The sequence below is a fragment of the Pinus tabuliformis genome, chromosome 9 (genome assembly GCF_031772625.1).
Source record: "Pinus tabuliformis cultivar Carrire ecotype Pingquan chromosome 9, CPIR1, whole genome shotgun sequence".
Lineage (NCBI taxonomy): Eukaryota > Viridiplantae > Streptophyta > Pinopsida > Pinales > Pinaceae > Pinus > Pinus tabuliformis.
Window position 1 is genome coordinate 12,770,725 of NC_142307.1, and position 16,075 is coordinate 12,786,799.

The following is a 16,075-nucleotide window of genomic DNA, read 5'->3' on the forward strand; positions in this document are numbered from 1 at the left end:
CTGCCTGTATATTAGCAAGGACATGATGCAAGGTGAAAGTAAGAAGCTAAAGCATATCAGGTATGGACCCTTCAAGATACTTGAGAAGATTGGTGAAAATGATTTTCATCTTGATCTACCACCTTACATGCACATCTACTCATTCGTAAATGCATATTGCTTGAGATTGTTTGAACCTTCAATGATTGAGGATCCTGAAGAGCAGAGTCAATTTCCTTCTATTGATGACATGCTACTTGAACATCTTAATGAATTACAAGAAGACACAGTGCTGGACAGGAAGGTGAGGACAATGTACACGGGAGATGTTGAGGACCTCAGGATTGGGATAAAGGGTTCAAAGCCGAGCAGTGTAAACTGGATTGAGATTGGACAAGTGAGACAACAATTCCCCCACTTAGTCGATGCTTGAAAACCAAATTTTGGTGATCCAAAAGATTTTTAGTGGGAACAATGTGACCCGAGTTGGATCCATGAAGAAAAATTAGAGAACCATGACTGTATCGGATCACGGACAAAACTTCAAATTCAAAGAGCATGGAGTGATTAGAAAAACCTCTGAACACTGGTAGTTGGCAGCCAGCGTGGAATGACGAGGACATCGATCAAAGCGCGCTGACCAAGGCCCATGGCGACTGCGGAGGAGGCGAAACTAGCGCCTCAGAAGCCCAGATCGGGGAAAGGAGGTAGTTTCTTAGTGCTAATCGAGCATCGCTGGGAAAAACCCCTCGAGAAGGAAAAGCCCCGAAGCCCTTGGTTTCATGGAAGCTGGGAAAGTCATGGGGAAAATGCTAAATGCTGAAGGAGGGACCCACGCTCCAAAACTGGCAGTATTTATCGGCAGCACCCTTAAGCGGTAAGTGAAATTGGAGAAAAACGAGCTATTCCACTCTGCACTTGACGCGTGGCAAGTGGAGGAGAGAGAAAACCGCCACTCATCGCGCGCTAACAGTCGAGCAAGTCAACCGAGCAAAATAAGTGAATGGCGTTGGATCTGGGGGCTCCACATCTAACGACTGAGATCGCGCTCGATGGGGAAACCGAATTTGACAGGGGATTGAGTCGCGATGTATAAGGATTTGAGGTCCGATTTGACCACTCGGGTGGCGGATGAGCCATTTCCTGATGTAACTGAAGAACTGAACTGACGAGGAAAAGCTGGCGTAGTTCGTATGAGGACAAGTGGCCACTCCCTATGAGCCCTTGAGGATGACGTAGAGATAGGGGACTCCAAGCGAACAACAGTAGGAAATTCGACGAAGGTGGAAGAGGAGATGATCAGCCATGAGAGCAACTGTCTCTAAAGCCATGAACAGAGAACAAAGAACACACGGAAGAAGAGAGAACAAAAAGGAGAAGATGAAGACAAAGAATGAAGAGACAGTGAAGCAGAGAGTAGGAAACATAAAGACAGAGAGCCAAGCTGACTTGCAGCATAAGGCAGCAACAAGCCATCCCTGAGAGGATCTGTTAGGGAACTGAGCACCATATTGGGCTCCTCCCATTAAAGACCAGAGAGGTCAAGAGCTAGTAGGGAAAAGAGTGTGTGCACTCTAGTGGCTTGGGGAATCCAAGAAACCACCCTGTTAAGCAATTCTATTTTAGGAGACTCAGATTGAGCTCCTCATTGTAATTCTCCGCTTTAAAGCCACAATAAAAGAAGTCCACCACTGGAAGTTAGACTCGAGACGTAGCCCTCGAGGATAGGGTGAAATCCTTATTAATTTGTTGTGTTCTTGTATTTACTTACTGTGTTTCTCTGCTGTTTTCCATATTCCTAGTGTCTGTGTATTTTGCAATCTGATCGATTCGTTGCCTAAAATAACATAGACACACACGAGCACATGAGTCTATAATACCTTCATTTAATAATTCTTTAACTCAGGTCACTCGTAAGGTGATTTTCAGATCACAATTTTGGTCTCTCTATTATACAATCCTCCTTTCACGTATTCCGTGATTTATTAAGCCAGGCATAGACACAACAATTGTACCATTTTTCTTACTAAGAAGAATGCTCGTCATGTCTCAATTTCTTTTCGAATTTAGAATAATTCATATTGGTTAGATATTTTCCCATAGAACCTTATCTATATAAGATATATGCATTAAGGTATGCTCTTAATTTGCATAATTTCATACTCTTAAGAATATACTTATAATCTTAACATGATCTAGTTTCCATCAGTCAAAAGCATTAAGAATTGATTCTTCTTAATTACCGTGGTTTATTTGTTGTACACAAGACTACTAATATGCATATCCAATGCATAGATTATGGTATATATAATAACATGTTAAAATAGATTTCCCTCTTGCATGTTAATTATTCAAACTTCATTTTCTCTCTTTTGCTTATATCTATAGGTTTTTTTTGGCCTAATTCAAATTGTGAGTCCTTCACTTATGCAGTCCTATGTGTACAATTCATTGTAACTACATGCAAAACGATTTGGAAAAGTATTTTTTTTTTAATAATATCATTTTCATAAAATCATATATCTAGTTTTTTTAACCATCTTGGACCATGGATGGGAGGATTGTCATAGACTCACCCGTAAATGTAGTATCTTAGAAATGTAATAATTTCACAAAAGTGGCTCCATTTAAGATTTACGCATAAAACAATATATTGCTTCGTGCCTTGCGAATCTTGAATTTGAAATGCCCTAAAGACTTTCATGGCTACACACAAAAAAATATTTGATGGCCAAGAGCTTTTGGCTTTATGTGCCTAATAGTATAATTGTCCATGTAATTTTTAATAACACCGAAGTAAGAATGGAGAAAGTGAGAATAGACTCCAATCGTATTTTAGGCAAGGTTATACATATATATCTTCACTTAGGTTTAATAAATCTTATAAACGAAAGAATCACCACTCTACCAACACACATTACTTTCACATCTTGATTAGGTTCGTGCCTTACTCTATGATGGATAAACCATTTTAAAAAGGAATACCAATTCAACACTACTATTAAAAAATTTCCTGTTTTTGTACTTACTATATTGTTCACAATATTTGCATGTACATTTTCATATTCTACAAATATCGTAGCCTTTTATATTAATACCACTTAACATTCACATATATTCATTGCATATTCCTTGTAATTAAATAGCGTGAGAATTTTTCCATTTGCTTAGGTGCTTTCAAGAAAAGCTCATGCTTTTCGTCATAAAACCTCGTGCTTTTCCTCATAAAAACTTTACTTTATCTTTGGAAAAGATTTTATGTGCGATGGATCTTTATCTCCCATCCATCCGATGGATAATCCATACAAGCTTATCTAGAATCACATCTAGAAGCTTTATCATGAAAGATTCTTCTCTATCCCATTCCTCATGGGATTTGGCAAGAATCTCCTCTCTCTTGATTGTCCACCCTCCAAGTGATTTATTTTATTAATTTATTTAGTAACACATTTTCTTTTCATATTACATATCACCTAGCATTCCTAAGCCTATGTTTGGAACAGTTTAACCCACAAAAGAGGGTGTCACACCTAGCTTTAACTCAACTTAGCTTTACAAACATTTAACACACAAGGGAGAATATCACACCTAGATTTTACTTAGCTTAGGTCTACAAACATTTAGTACACAAAGGCTAGAGTTGGGTACAAGAAGCTAGAAGGGGAGGATTTCTTTTGAACAATTTCTAAGTCTAAATATTCTCTCGTGAAGAGTAAAACAACTACAATTTGGTCTTTCATAACTGTTGATATCCTCATCATCTTGAGTGCTTCGAGCTTGCTATTTTTGTAAGTTTGCGCTTACAAAGCATTCACTTCCTCACGAGAAATTGTAATAATTTGAAGACCATTTGGAAAGAACTCAAGTGTTTTTTCTTCATTTTTGTATCTACACATTTATCTCTCTTTTCATGTATTGGGCTGAGCACTTATTATGCTATTTGTTTTGTGTCTTAAGGTTAATATAGTAAAATGAATTTAATATGTGTGATATTGATTAGCCACACTCTCATATCATTATGAATAGCAGCAATATAGCTCTCATATCATTATGTATAGCAACAATAAAGCTATATTAATTCTTTGCTATATTAAATTTAATACTTAAATTTAAATTTAAGTATACACTTAAATTAAAATTTTGGAAAATCTAAAAAAAGAGTTAACTATTCAAAAAATATAATTTAAAGATTCACTAAAAATGTGGTGTGAAGCCATTTACATAATAATTAAATTGAATTATGGGGCAAATTAAAAGATTGGAAAACCTTTATGCACTTGTCTTGAATGGTTGGATGGATGGAAAGTGATAGGATTGACTTTTAAGACACTCCATACTGTAAATTCAAGACTTAAATTTCCCTCCAATATCAAAGTGGTATATTAGACATTATAAAGAGATAGAAATAGTCGTAAAAAAAAAATAAACATAGGAAACAAATCAAAATATTCATTAAAAATTGTAAACCAAGCCACTATAAATATTCATTAAAAATGGGAAAGTAAGCCACTATAAAGTTGCGTCGTTCCAACCCTAACATTATAAATATCGTTTAGCTTCTACACTTGAAACCAAAGTCGTATTTGGTAGCAGTATTCACGATTTTCAGTGACGTATCTCTTATTTCGTAGCAGTCTTCACACAACATTATAAATATCGTTTAGCTTCTACACTTGAAACCAAAGTCGTATTTGGTAGCAGTATTCACGATTTTCAGTGACGTATCTCTTATTTCGTAGCAGTCTTCACACAATTTTCTGTGACTTATTTTGAAATCCAATCTGCGAAATATTCTTGATTGTTGTAGAGGCCGCAAAATGCCTGAGATTCGGTATTCTGAAAAATACTACGACGATGACTATGAGTACAGGTGATAATATTTATTTCTCATTCGAAGGCATTTTAAAGATTTATAGTCAGACGTACTCCTTTCAGCATCTACAAATTAGGGTTAGGGTTTGAAGAGAAATTTAGGTTAAAAAAGGTTTTCTGTTGAGGCTTAGGGATAACGCTTTGAGTGTGATGTTTCTTTGTTTGCTCAGGCATGTGACGCTTCCCCGTGATGTTGCGCAGCATCTTCCGAGGGATCGGCTTTTGACTGAGGTAAGGCTTCCGTCTTCGTATGGGTGATAGCACTGTCGAAGATTTAGGTTTCAGTGTAGGGTTTAGTTACACTGTTGGAACGACAATTTATGAATTTAACAGTTAGTGTGGGCTCTTATTTCCACGCATAGTATTTATCTTCTCAGTATTTTTCTGAAATGAGTGGGAGAGCGCTGTGCTTACTTTTCTAAGTTTACTATACCTATCTATTTTGTAACACCTAAGTTTACTATACTTTTCTAAGTTTACTATACCTATCTAAGTTTATAGTTTGTCTTTTAATGTTGTAGTTAAATTGTTTTGAACTAACCTAATTGTTATTTATGCAGGATGAATGGCGAAAATTTGGGATTGAGCAGTCTAGGGGCTGGGTGCACTATGCTATTCACGGCCCTGAACGGCACATTCTGTTATTCAGAAAACCTTTGAATTTCCAACGAAACCAGCAACAGGAAGCACAACAAAGTTGATGGCTGACGCTCTGCACATTGTTAAAGAAAATAAAAAAGGACGTTTTAGAGGATTTGGATTTTTAAGAATAATTATAAAATTAGGCTTAATCTTTTACATAATATTCTAAGGTCAAAATTAAACATAATATGAACATACGAATGAATGATCATGTTGATCTACTGAGTGTAAAGTTCTGTATTCCTTGTGCATTATAAAAATTCATTATGAAAATATAAAATATATTTGTATCTCATTTTATTTTATATTAATTTTATATTAAGTTTTTTAATTTTTTTGTTTTTTAATTTTAGGTTATTTAAAATATTATTTTTCGCTAATGGTTTTTTATTTAAAGATTAATATAACATAATAAATACATGAATGTACATCCTTTTAATATAAGGAGAGTTGTTTATTATATATCATGAGCAATATAAAAATAAAATAAAAATATTATAAAATAAACACGTTCTTACATCAAAAATAAACAGTGCAATTCTTATTTGCATGTCCTACAACACAGTGAATTGCAAACTTAGCATCCATTTGGTTTACGAGAGCAATGGCTGGCGTATGCGAGGTTAGGGTTTCAGCAGGTCCATATGCCGCCGATGCCGCCCTCGCTGGTTTGTTGGATGCAGGATCGGACTGGAGCCTGGCCGTGGGTTTCAGAGCGTTCGATAGTACATGCAGGACTTGGCCCGGATCCTTTAACGGAGAGGAGCAGCAGGATCCGATTCAAAACAAATGGTTTCTTGAGGTTTTTCCTCCTTTCTTGGCACGGTTCGTCTGCCTCAGGGCGACTCTGGGCACTCCTCTACACTGTCTGGGGTTATATGTTTCAGATCTACCGACCTTCACACAGTCTCATCTTGATGAGACCTCCATCGCGAGTGACTTACCTTGGACAGATAATCCTGTCTGCGTAAATGGGGAAGAGAGCCGATCGCTTATCCCTTTGCCCCTTCTGGGTTTTTTGCGAGTCCGATCCACCACAATACAGTTGTTTTCAAATGACCTGGGTGAAGATCAACTGTGGGACGGAAAACGGGAGCTGGTATTCCAATGGGTTGAGGTTTCTCTGTTCTCGGTGGCGCTGTTTTGGGAGACGGCCATTTTGACAGCGGGAAAATTAAGCCACAAGACCCCCATCTTCAAGACGCCCTCTCGGCGTAAGATAAAAAGCCCTCAGCATCTCTTCAGATGCCCTCATCCGGGAAACGGCTCACCAGAACGGGCCAATCGCTATAGTTCCGGGGTGGAACGATCGGATCTAGCCAGATCTAGGCAAAAGACAGATGGAAGCCAGTCAGATCCAGAACTCAAACCAGTAAAATGGGACCTGAACAAGGCAGACATAGCAGACCTGAAGCAAATCTTTATCAGATCAACAGAAGGAAGACACGTTTGTGTGCAGATCTGGGAATGGATGACTGTATTGGAATTAAAAAAAGAGATCCAGGTCAAACTGGGTACTCCAGTTGCATTACAAAATCTTTTATTTTCAGGGCTCTGCATGCAGGATCAACACACACTCCAACATTACAGGGTTGCAAAGGACTCAACTGTTATCCTCAATCACCGACTGCGAGGTGGATCTAAGGGATCTACATCAAAACCTACAGGATCCTACAGAGACGCAGCAAAAGGGAAAGAATCTCCAAAGGGGAAAGAACATGCAACTGTTAATATACCTCCAGGGCAGTATATCATGGATGAAGTACCAGAGAGCCCCTCCATTCCGTTGGATATCCCAGAGGTAAAGTGCATATTCTCAGATCTACAAAAAAATGCCGTTATTTGTAGATTTAATGGCTTCTAGCCTAGATCGGATGCTTTGTATCAATGGATTCACACGGCATGGACAAAAAACTGCCGGATCCACCTATGCTCGAAAGGTTTTTTCATAGTAGTCTTTCTCGTTGAAGAAGAGAGGGAAAAAGCACTCACCGAAGGACCATGGTTCTGGGGCAGTGCGGGACTATTTGTTACCCCTTGGTTCCCGGAGTTTGATCCAAATACCATGGTGGTGTGAAGGATGTCGGTATGGGTAAGGTTACATAATCTTCTGATGCATTTTTGGCACTTTACATCCTTATCAGCTATAGGGAATACCCTTGGAAGAATGTTAAAGATTGATACAGAGAGACATTTAAAAGGAATCTTTACCTTTGCTAGAATTTGTGTAGAGGTAGATCTCAGTCAAGGGTTACCGGAAAGCATCATCCTGAATTTCAACAATACTCAATGGAAACAACCTTTGGACTATGAGAATACAGCATTCAGATGCAGGGGATGTCAACAAACAGGTCATATGTTCAATGCATGCAAAAGCCTTAACAAGAGCAAGCCACAACAAAGGAAGCACAAAGGATGGCAGAACATAGATAATGTCATAAAGAAGAGAACCGCGGAAAAGAAAGCCCCCACAGTATCAGAAGACGAAGAAACAGAAGCAGAGGAGGATGATACCACCATAGAGGAGGTTGAAATAGAGAACCAGAAGGAAAATACAGCAGTCAACAAGGAGCTACAGCCACACTCAATTCAGGCAGAGACCCAGCAAAATCAGACAGAGATGACAAGCGTGGATCAAACCATGGGAGGCATCAAACGGCAGCATCACTCAGATACTTCAGACTCAGACAAAGAAACAGGGCAACAGAATGTAACAACCCAGTTAGTCATTTCTTCGACCGAGCCCACTGTGGGAGAGTGGCGCAAGGTCGAAAAGAAAAAGGGGCGAAAAACCTGAAGCGTGAGTTTTACTCACTGCCGGAAGTGAGGCTTTTTTCCCCTTTTTCTTTCTCTCTTCTCTTCTCCTTGTTATTCTTTGTGCACGTTAGTTTACTAACGCTGTGAGCCCATGTGGCAACATACTGAATGCTTCATTGCATCTGCTAGTGTAACTTTTCATTAATTTTTTAATAAAAGGTTACCGTTTTTTCCTTGGAAAAAAAAGTTATGATTTAAAAAAAATGTTAAAGTTATTGAAATCATAAGGAGAATACAATGTTATTAAATTTTATGAATTTGTTTGAAAAAAAAATTAGTGGGTTCTTTTAGTATTTTCACTTTTTATGATAGCATAGATGAGTTAATTTTTTTTTTATTACACCTTAATGAAGTACCTAGATAAAAAAAATTGTTAATTAAAATAGAGAAGGTTGTTGTAAAATTATGATAGAATTTTTTAAAGTTGTCTTTATTTGATGGGACATTAAAAGTCTATAATTTCAACTTAGATCATGATTGTTTTGGATGTCAACATTTAGTATTTGGTTCTATATGTGGATATCAAATAATGCATAATTTATGATACTTCTATTAAATCAATTCATTGGGTTTTAATCATTTTTTACATAAGCACATCCCCTACATGTCCTAAAAGGACATATATACTCATATTTTAGTTTGAAAATTATTATCAATAAGCATAGCAAATTGTTTTTCATTATTGTTGTTTATTTTTATTAATTGAAAAAATAGCTCCCCTAACTTAAGTGAGACTCCAAAATGTACACTTATACCTTCCACATATATACACTTATACCTTTAATATCCATTTAATATATTTTAAAACATTATAAATAACTAGTAAATTTAGAATATTAAATATTAACTGTGTAAATTTAATTTAATTTGTAAATTGATTAATTTATTTGAAGATAAATTCTTCCATATTCTAGAAATTAGATTTTAAAAAATAATACTATAATTTTCATTATTAATTTTTTTGGGAAAGTTGATGTAAAGCCTTTTTTTTTACATATATATTTTTAGTGCCTTTGAATTACATAGTGATGATATATTGCTTAAGAATTAAAATTGTAGTGCCAAACAATACATGAAGTAATTACACATGTTTCACCATGTTGGAAATCCTTTGTGGCACTCTTTCAACTAATACCACATGAAATAATATGTGCATATAGAATTTCATTTCTACTTACTTTTTGGTATATAGGAGCTCACTTAAATATTTAACTATCTTTTATTTTTCACCTTCATGTTTTACTAACATAAATCTCAGTAGAATATATAACAGATTCAACCATTTCTAGTTTAAAACAAAAACACAAAAAATCCATGGAACAATAATAGAAGATAAATGTTGGTTAATATGTTTTTTTTTCTTCTTTTGTACCTAAACGAGAATAAATACATTATGCCTAATTATGCCCAAACATACTCACATCATGTTTCCAAAGCCTAAATGCTACTAGAGTACATATTTAATTCAATCATTTTTACCCCAAAACAAAAATACAATATCAAAAAGATATAAAGATTTTTTTTAGTGAACCTTAAAATATATACACATGTTTAATGATAAATATAGATGCAATATAAAAAATTATGTAAAAGTATAAAAAAAGAAAAATAACACTATTGAAGGAAATGAACTAAACAACAATAAAAGACTCATAAAACTCAAAATATTCACTCTTTGAATTTGATTGGAATCTAATTCTAAAGAGTAGATTACCACAAGCTTTAAAGCCATCAATTCTTTAAGGCTAAGAATCTTTTTAGTAAAAAATATTTGTGATGACTCGTAGCTCCATTAATCAAAGGATTAGCGAGCAAAGGGGACCTTAAGCATAGGAGAGCTAAGTCTTCGGCTTTATGTGAACATGGTGAGAAAACCAATCATCATGTTTGTTTTGAGGATGATAGTGTTATTGCTAAGGTTATCGAAAATTTAGGGGAAGTTTTGAAGATGATAGTGTTATTGCTAAGGTTATCAAAAATTTAGGGGAAAAGAGGCCGAGCAATCTCAATAGAGAGGATGGCTGGAAAATCAGTAGGTGTTGGGTCCAAGCACTCTCTTCCTATTCGTTTAGGTGTTGGGTCCAAGCACCCTCTTCCTATTCGTTTTTGTTTATTTATTTATTTATGTTTTATTTTTATTTTTTATTTATTTTATTTGTGACTAATACTATTTAGCTTAATAATTCTAAATAAACACCCATTTCAATTACTTATATATATATATATATATATATATATATATATATATATATATATATATATATTACTTAATATATTTATATTTATGCATATAATTTATTCTTATATTATTAGGTCCTTTATGTAACTAAATTTTCCATTTAATTATTAATTAACTTATTATTTTAATTATTTTATATATTACTTTATATATTTTTATGTAGGCTTTTAATTTATTCATATATTATAAGGTCCTTTATTGAACTAAATTTCCTTCTAAATACTATTTAACTTATAATTTTTAATAATATTTTTTGAACTAAATAGCCATTAAAAATATTTTATATATTTTTATATATTTTTAAGGGATTGGTCCTAAATATTACTAATTAATTTAATAAAATAATTTTGATCGCCGTCCTAGAGTCAAACTAGGTCAAGTTAGACGTTTTAACATGCTAAGCTTGCTGAGACTATTTAACATGCTAAGATGGATCTTTTCTTCTATTTAACATGCTAAGCTCGATCTGTTTCTTCAACTTGTCCTCATGATGAACCACACTAGTTGGTTCGAGTCCTCATGATGAACCACACTAGTTGGTTTGAAATGCGTAGACAAATAGTATTCCATGTGATTTTCACCGAAAAATCTCTCACAAACTTGATATGGATCACAGAAGCCTGAACTCTATAAAAAATATTTGGCACCAAATGTATAATCATGGGGAAGCAAATCGTACACCAAATATATAATCATTGGACTAGTTATTCATTTCTCAATCTAGAAATTTTGTTGGTTCTTTTACTATGGAAAAACTCAAAGATTGGATAAATCTATTTTTCTTAAAAAAATGTTTAGATTTTGGCCCTTCTTTTGCTACATGAAAACAAGTTATTTTCTTTTTAGCTATTAATATAATTGTTGCGGTGGATTCATCATCAAGATCATGAACATTACTATCTTTAGAGATGAGTTGAGAATCAAAAATCTCACTTAAATTTCCTATCCCTTGCTAAACTTCTAGCTCAAAATGACTATTGTTTTGGGCTTCTCTAGCCCCTTTCTCACCACCACAATCTCTCCTTCTAGTTTCTCTCATAATTAAACTTTCTCATTCAACTTTTGCTTTAAGGTTTATTGGATTTTCTCCTTATTCTAGTTTCACAAGAAATGGCTACAAAGCCTCAACCTTAGCTTTCATACATTTCTTCTGGGTTTTGTTTATCTTTCTTAGTATCTTAATCTCCTCAAGTGCACTTACTAGTTCTCCTTCAAGGTCAACTACTCCTTCTTCATCATCAAAAATCACCTCCACTTGTAGGAATTTTATTGAAGTAAAAAATAATTCTTTAAAGCTATTATCATCCTTGTATTCATATGAGGATTGTTTGGTATCCCTTTCAGAGGATCTCTCTTCTTGAACATAGAAATAATTCTTAATAGCCTTATTTCTATCATTTTACACCTTCTTGAATATTTTTTTTGGATCATAATCCTTCCTCTTTTGGGGAAATTTTGATGCATAATGGTGAACTTTACCATAGTTAAAACATTTAAAGGGGAATGTACCTTTATCTTTGCCTCATCCTTGCTTAAGATTCCTCAAAAAGTTAGCTTCTTCTTTATTTGACATCATGAGTCATCATGCTCATTCTTGCACTTATTCATTGCTTTGAAGGTTGATTCTTTCAGTGCAGAATTTCCCTTAGAACTCCTCATCTCAATGTTAGTGAGTATTCCAAGGAGTTAATCTAGAGTAAGAGTGCTAAGGTTTTCCATTTCTTCACCTTGGATTAAACCTCTTAGGAAGAGATCTCATAACTCTTTGAACTACCACATATTCATGTACCTTATAACCAAGCCCTCTTTTGGTGTTCACAAATTCATTAATTCTTTGAAAATAATTTTCCCTCTTATGGTGTTCACAACTTCATTAAAACTTCGAAAATAATTAGCAATACCTGCTCACTCAATTAAATGGGATCCTAGAACCTTGGATTTTAGATTTATTTAGCTTGTTGTCTCCTTCATAGAAATTGTTCATCTTCTCCTAGATAGCTTTGGAAAATGTGAAATCCATTACTTTGATAGGTTCTGTTTTAATTAGGCAAACTAAGAGGTCATGCATCTCTTTAGCATTGCATGGTAACTCCAATTTCTTATCTTTAATTATCATTGTTGGAGGTCTTATATATTATTATTCCACACCATCCCATATATTTGATCCAAGTGACTCAACATAGGTCCTCATCTTCACTTTCTAGAACACAAAATTTGGTCCATTGAGCATAGCTACCTTATTGGTAAATCCTCCTTCCTCGTTCACCATGGCACTTGATATTTATTCTAGGTGTTAGGTTGATTAGAAGCAACTTTCCTCATACCAATTGTTGGGAACCATTTAAATAATGAACCAATATAGTAGGATTTCTAAGGCCAAAATTAAACATAATATGAACATACTAATGAATGATCATGTTGATCTAGTAAAGTTTTGTATTCCTTATGCATTATAAAAATTCATTATGAAAATACATGAACGTACATAGTTTTAATATAAGGAGAGTTGTTTATTATATACCATGAGCACTATAAAAATAAAATAAAAATATTATAAAAAATAAGTTATGATTTAAAAAAAAAATATTAAAGTTATTGAAATCATAAGGAGAATACAGTGTTATTAAATTTTATGAATTTGTTTACAAAATTTTTTAGTGGGTTTTTCTAGTATTTCACTTTTTATGATAGCATAGATGAGTTAATTATTTTTTTTATTACACCTTAATGAAGTACCTTCATAAAAAAATTGCTGACTAAAATACATAGGGTTGTAAAATTATGATAGAATTTTTTAAAGTTGTCTTTATTTGATATTACATTAAAAGTCTATAATTTGAACCAAGATCATGATTGTTTTGGATGTCAACATTTAGTATTTGGTTCTATATGTGGATATCAAATAATGCATAATTTATGATACTTCTATTGAATCAATTCATTGGGTTTTATTCATTTTTTACATAAGCACATCCTCTACATGCCCTAAAAGTACACATATACTCATATTTTAGTTTGAAAATTATTATGAATATGAATACCAAATTATTTTTCATTACTTTTGTTTATTTTTATTAATTGAAAAAATAGCTCCTCCAAAGTGTACACTTATACCTTCCAGATTTATACCTTTAATATCCATTTAATATATTTTAAACATTATACATAACTAGTAAATTTGGAATATTAAATATTAAGCGTGCCAATTCAATTTAATTTGTAAATCTAACCCAAAATGTATACTTATTTATAAAGTTGTAAATTGAATTTATTTGAAGATAAATTCTTCCATAATCTAGAAATTAGATTTTAAAAAATTATATTATAATTTTTATTATTAGTTTTTTTTGGGAAAGTTGATGTAAAGCCTTTTTTTTACATATATATTTTTAGTGCATTTGAATTACATAGTGATGATCTATTTCTTAGGAATTAAAATTGTAGTGCGAAAAAATACATGAAGTAATTACTCATGTTTCACCATGTTGGAAATCCTTTGTGGCACTCTTTCCAGTATACCACATGAAATAATATGTGCATATAGAATTTCATTTCTACTTACTTTTTGGTATATAGGAGCTCACTTAAATATTTAGCTATCTTTTATTTTTCACCTTCATGTTTTACTAACATAAATCTCACTGGAATATACCATTTCTAGTTTAAAACAAAAACACAAAAGATCCATGGAAAAATAATAGAAGATAAATGTTGGTTAATATATTTTTTCCTTCTTTTGTACCTCAATGAGAATAAGTAGATTATGCCTAATTATGCCCAAACTTACTCACATCATGTTTCCAAAGCCTAAATGCTACTAGAATATATAATTAATTGAATCATTTTTACCCCAAAACAAAAATACATTATCAAAAAGATATATATTTTTTTAGTGAACCTTAAAATCTTAATGATAAATATAGATGCAATATAAAAAACTATGTGAAAATATATAAAAAGAAAAATGACACTATTGAAGGAAATGAACTAAACAACAATAAAAGACTCATAAAACTCAAAATATTCACTCTTTGCATTTTGATTGGAATCTAAGAATCAAATTCATGACCAATACTATGCTTAGAGATGAGTTGAGAATAAAAAATCTCACTTAAATTTCTTGTCCCTTGCTAAACTTCTAGCTCGAAATGACTCTTGTTTTGGGCTTCTCTAGCCCCTTTCTCACCACCACAATCTCTCTTTCTAGTATCTCTCATAACTAAACTTTCTCATTCAACTTTTGGTTTAAGGCTTATTGGATTTTCTTACCTTATTCTACTTTCACAAGAAATGGCTCCAAAGCCTCAACCTTAGCTTTCATACATTTCTTCTGGGTTTTGTTTATCTTTCTTAGTATCTTAATTTCCTCAAGTACACTTACTAGTTCTCCTTCAAGGTCAACTACTCCTTCATCATCAAAAATAACCTCCACTTGTAGGAATTTTATTGAAGTAAAAATGAATTCTTTAAAGCTATCATCATCCTTGTACTCATATGAGGATTGGATGGTATCAATTTCAGAGGATCTCTCTTCTTGAACATAGAAATAATTCTTCTTAGCCTTATTTCTATCATTTTACACCTTCTTGAATATTTTTTCTGGATCATAATCCTTCCTCTTTTGAAATTTTGATGCATAATGGTGAACTTTACCATAGTTAAAACATTTAAAGGGGAACATACCTTTATCTTTGCCTCATCTTTGCTTAAGATTCCTCAAAAAGTTGGCTTCTTCTTTATCTGACATCATGAGTCATCATGCTCCTCCTTGCACTTATTCACTGCTTTGGAGGTTGATTCTTTCAGTGCAGAATTTCCTTTAGAACTCATCTCAATGTTAGTGAGTATTCCAAGGAGTTGATCTAGAGTAAGAGTGCTAAGGTTTTCCATATCTTTAGTGTCACCTTGGGATTAAACCTCTTAGGAAGAGATATCATAACTTTTTGAACTACCACATATTCATGTACCTTATAACCAAGCCCTCTTATGATGTTCACAACTTCATTAACTCTTTGAAAATAATTTTCCCTCTTATGGTGTTCACAACTTCATTTAATCTTTGAAAATAATTTGCAATATCTGCTCACTCAATTAAATGGGATCCTAGAACCTTGGATTTTAGATTTATTTACCTTGTTGTCTCCTTCATAGAAATTGTTCATCTTCTCCTAGATAGCTTTGAAAAATGTGAAATCCATTACTTTGATAGGTTCTATTTTAATTAGGGAGACTAAGAGGTCATGCATCTCTTTAGCATTGCATTGTAACTCCAATTTCTTATATTTAGTTATCAGTGTTGGAGGTCTTATATATTATTTTTCCGCACCATCCCATATATTTGGTCCAAGTGACTGAACATAGGTGCTCATCTTCACTTTCTAGAACACAGAATTTGGTCCATTGAGCATAGCTACCTTATTCGTAAATCCTCCTTCATAGTTCACCATGGTACTTGATATTTATTCTAGGTGTTAGGTTGATTAGAAGCAACTTTCCTCATACCGATTGTTGGAAACCATTTAAATA

At 33.5% G+C, this 16,075-nt stretch overlaps 1 pseudogene; it reads left to right on the forward strand.

Moving 5' to 3' along the window:
• The first annotated feature begins 4,796 nt into the window (after positions 1 to 4,796).
• On the forward strand, positions 4,797 to 5,552 carry LOC149146881 (cyclin-dependent kinases regulatory subunit 1 pseudogene; annotated as a pseudogene).
• The last annotated feature ends 10,523 nt before the right edge of the window (positions 5,553 to 16,075 follow it).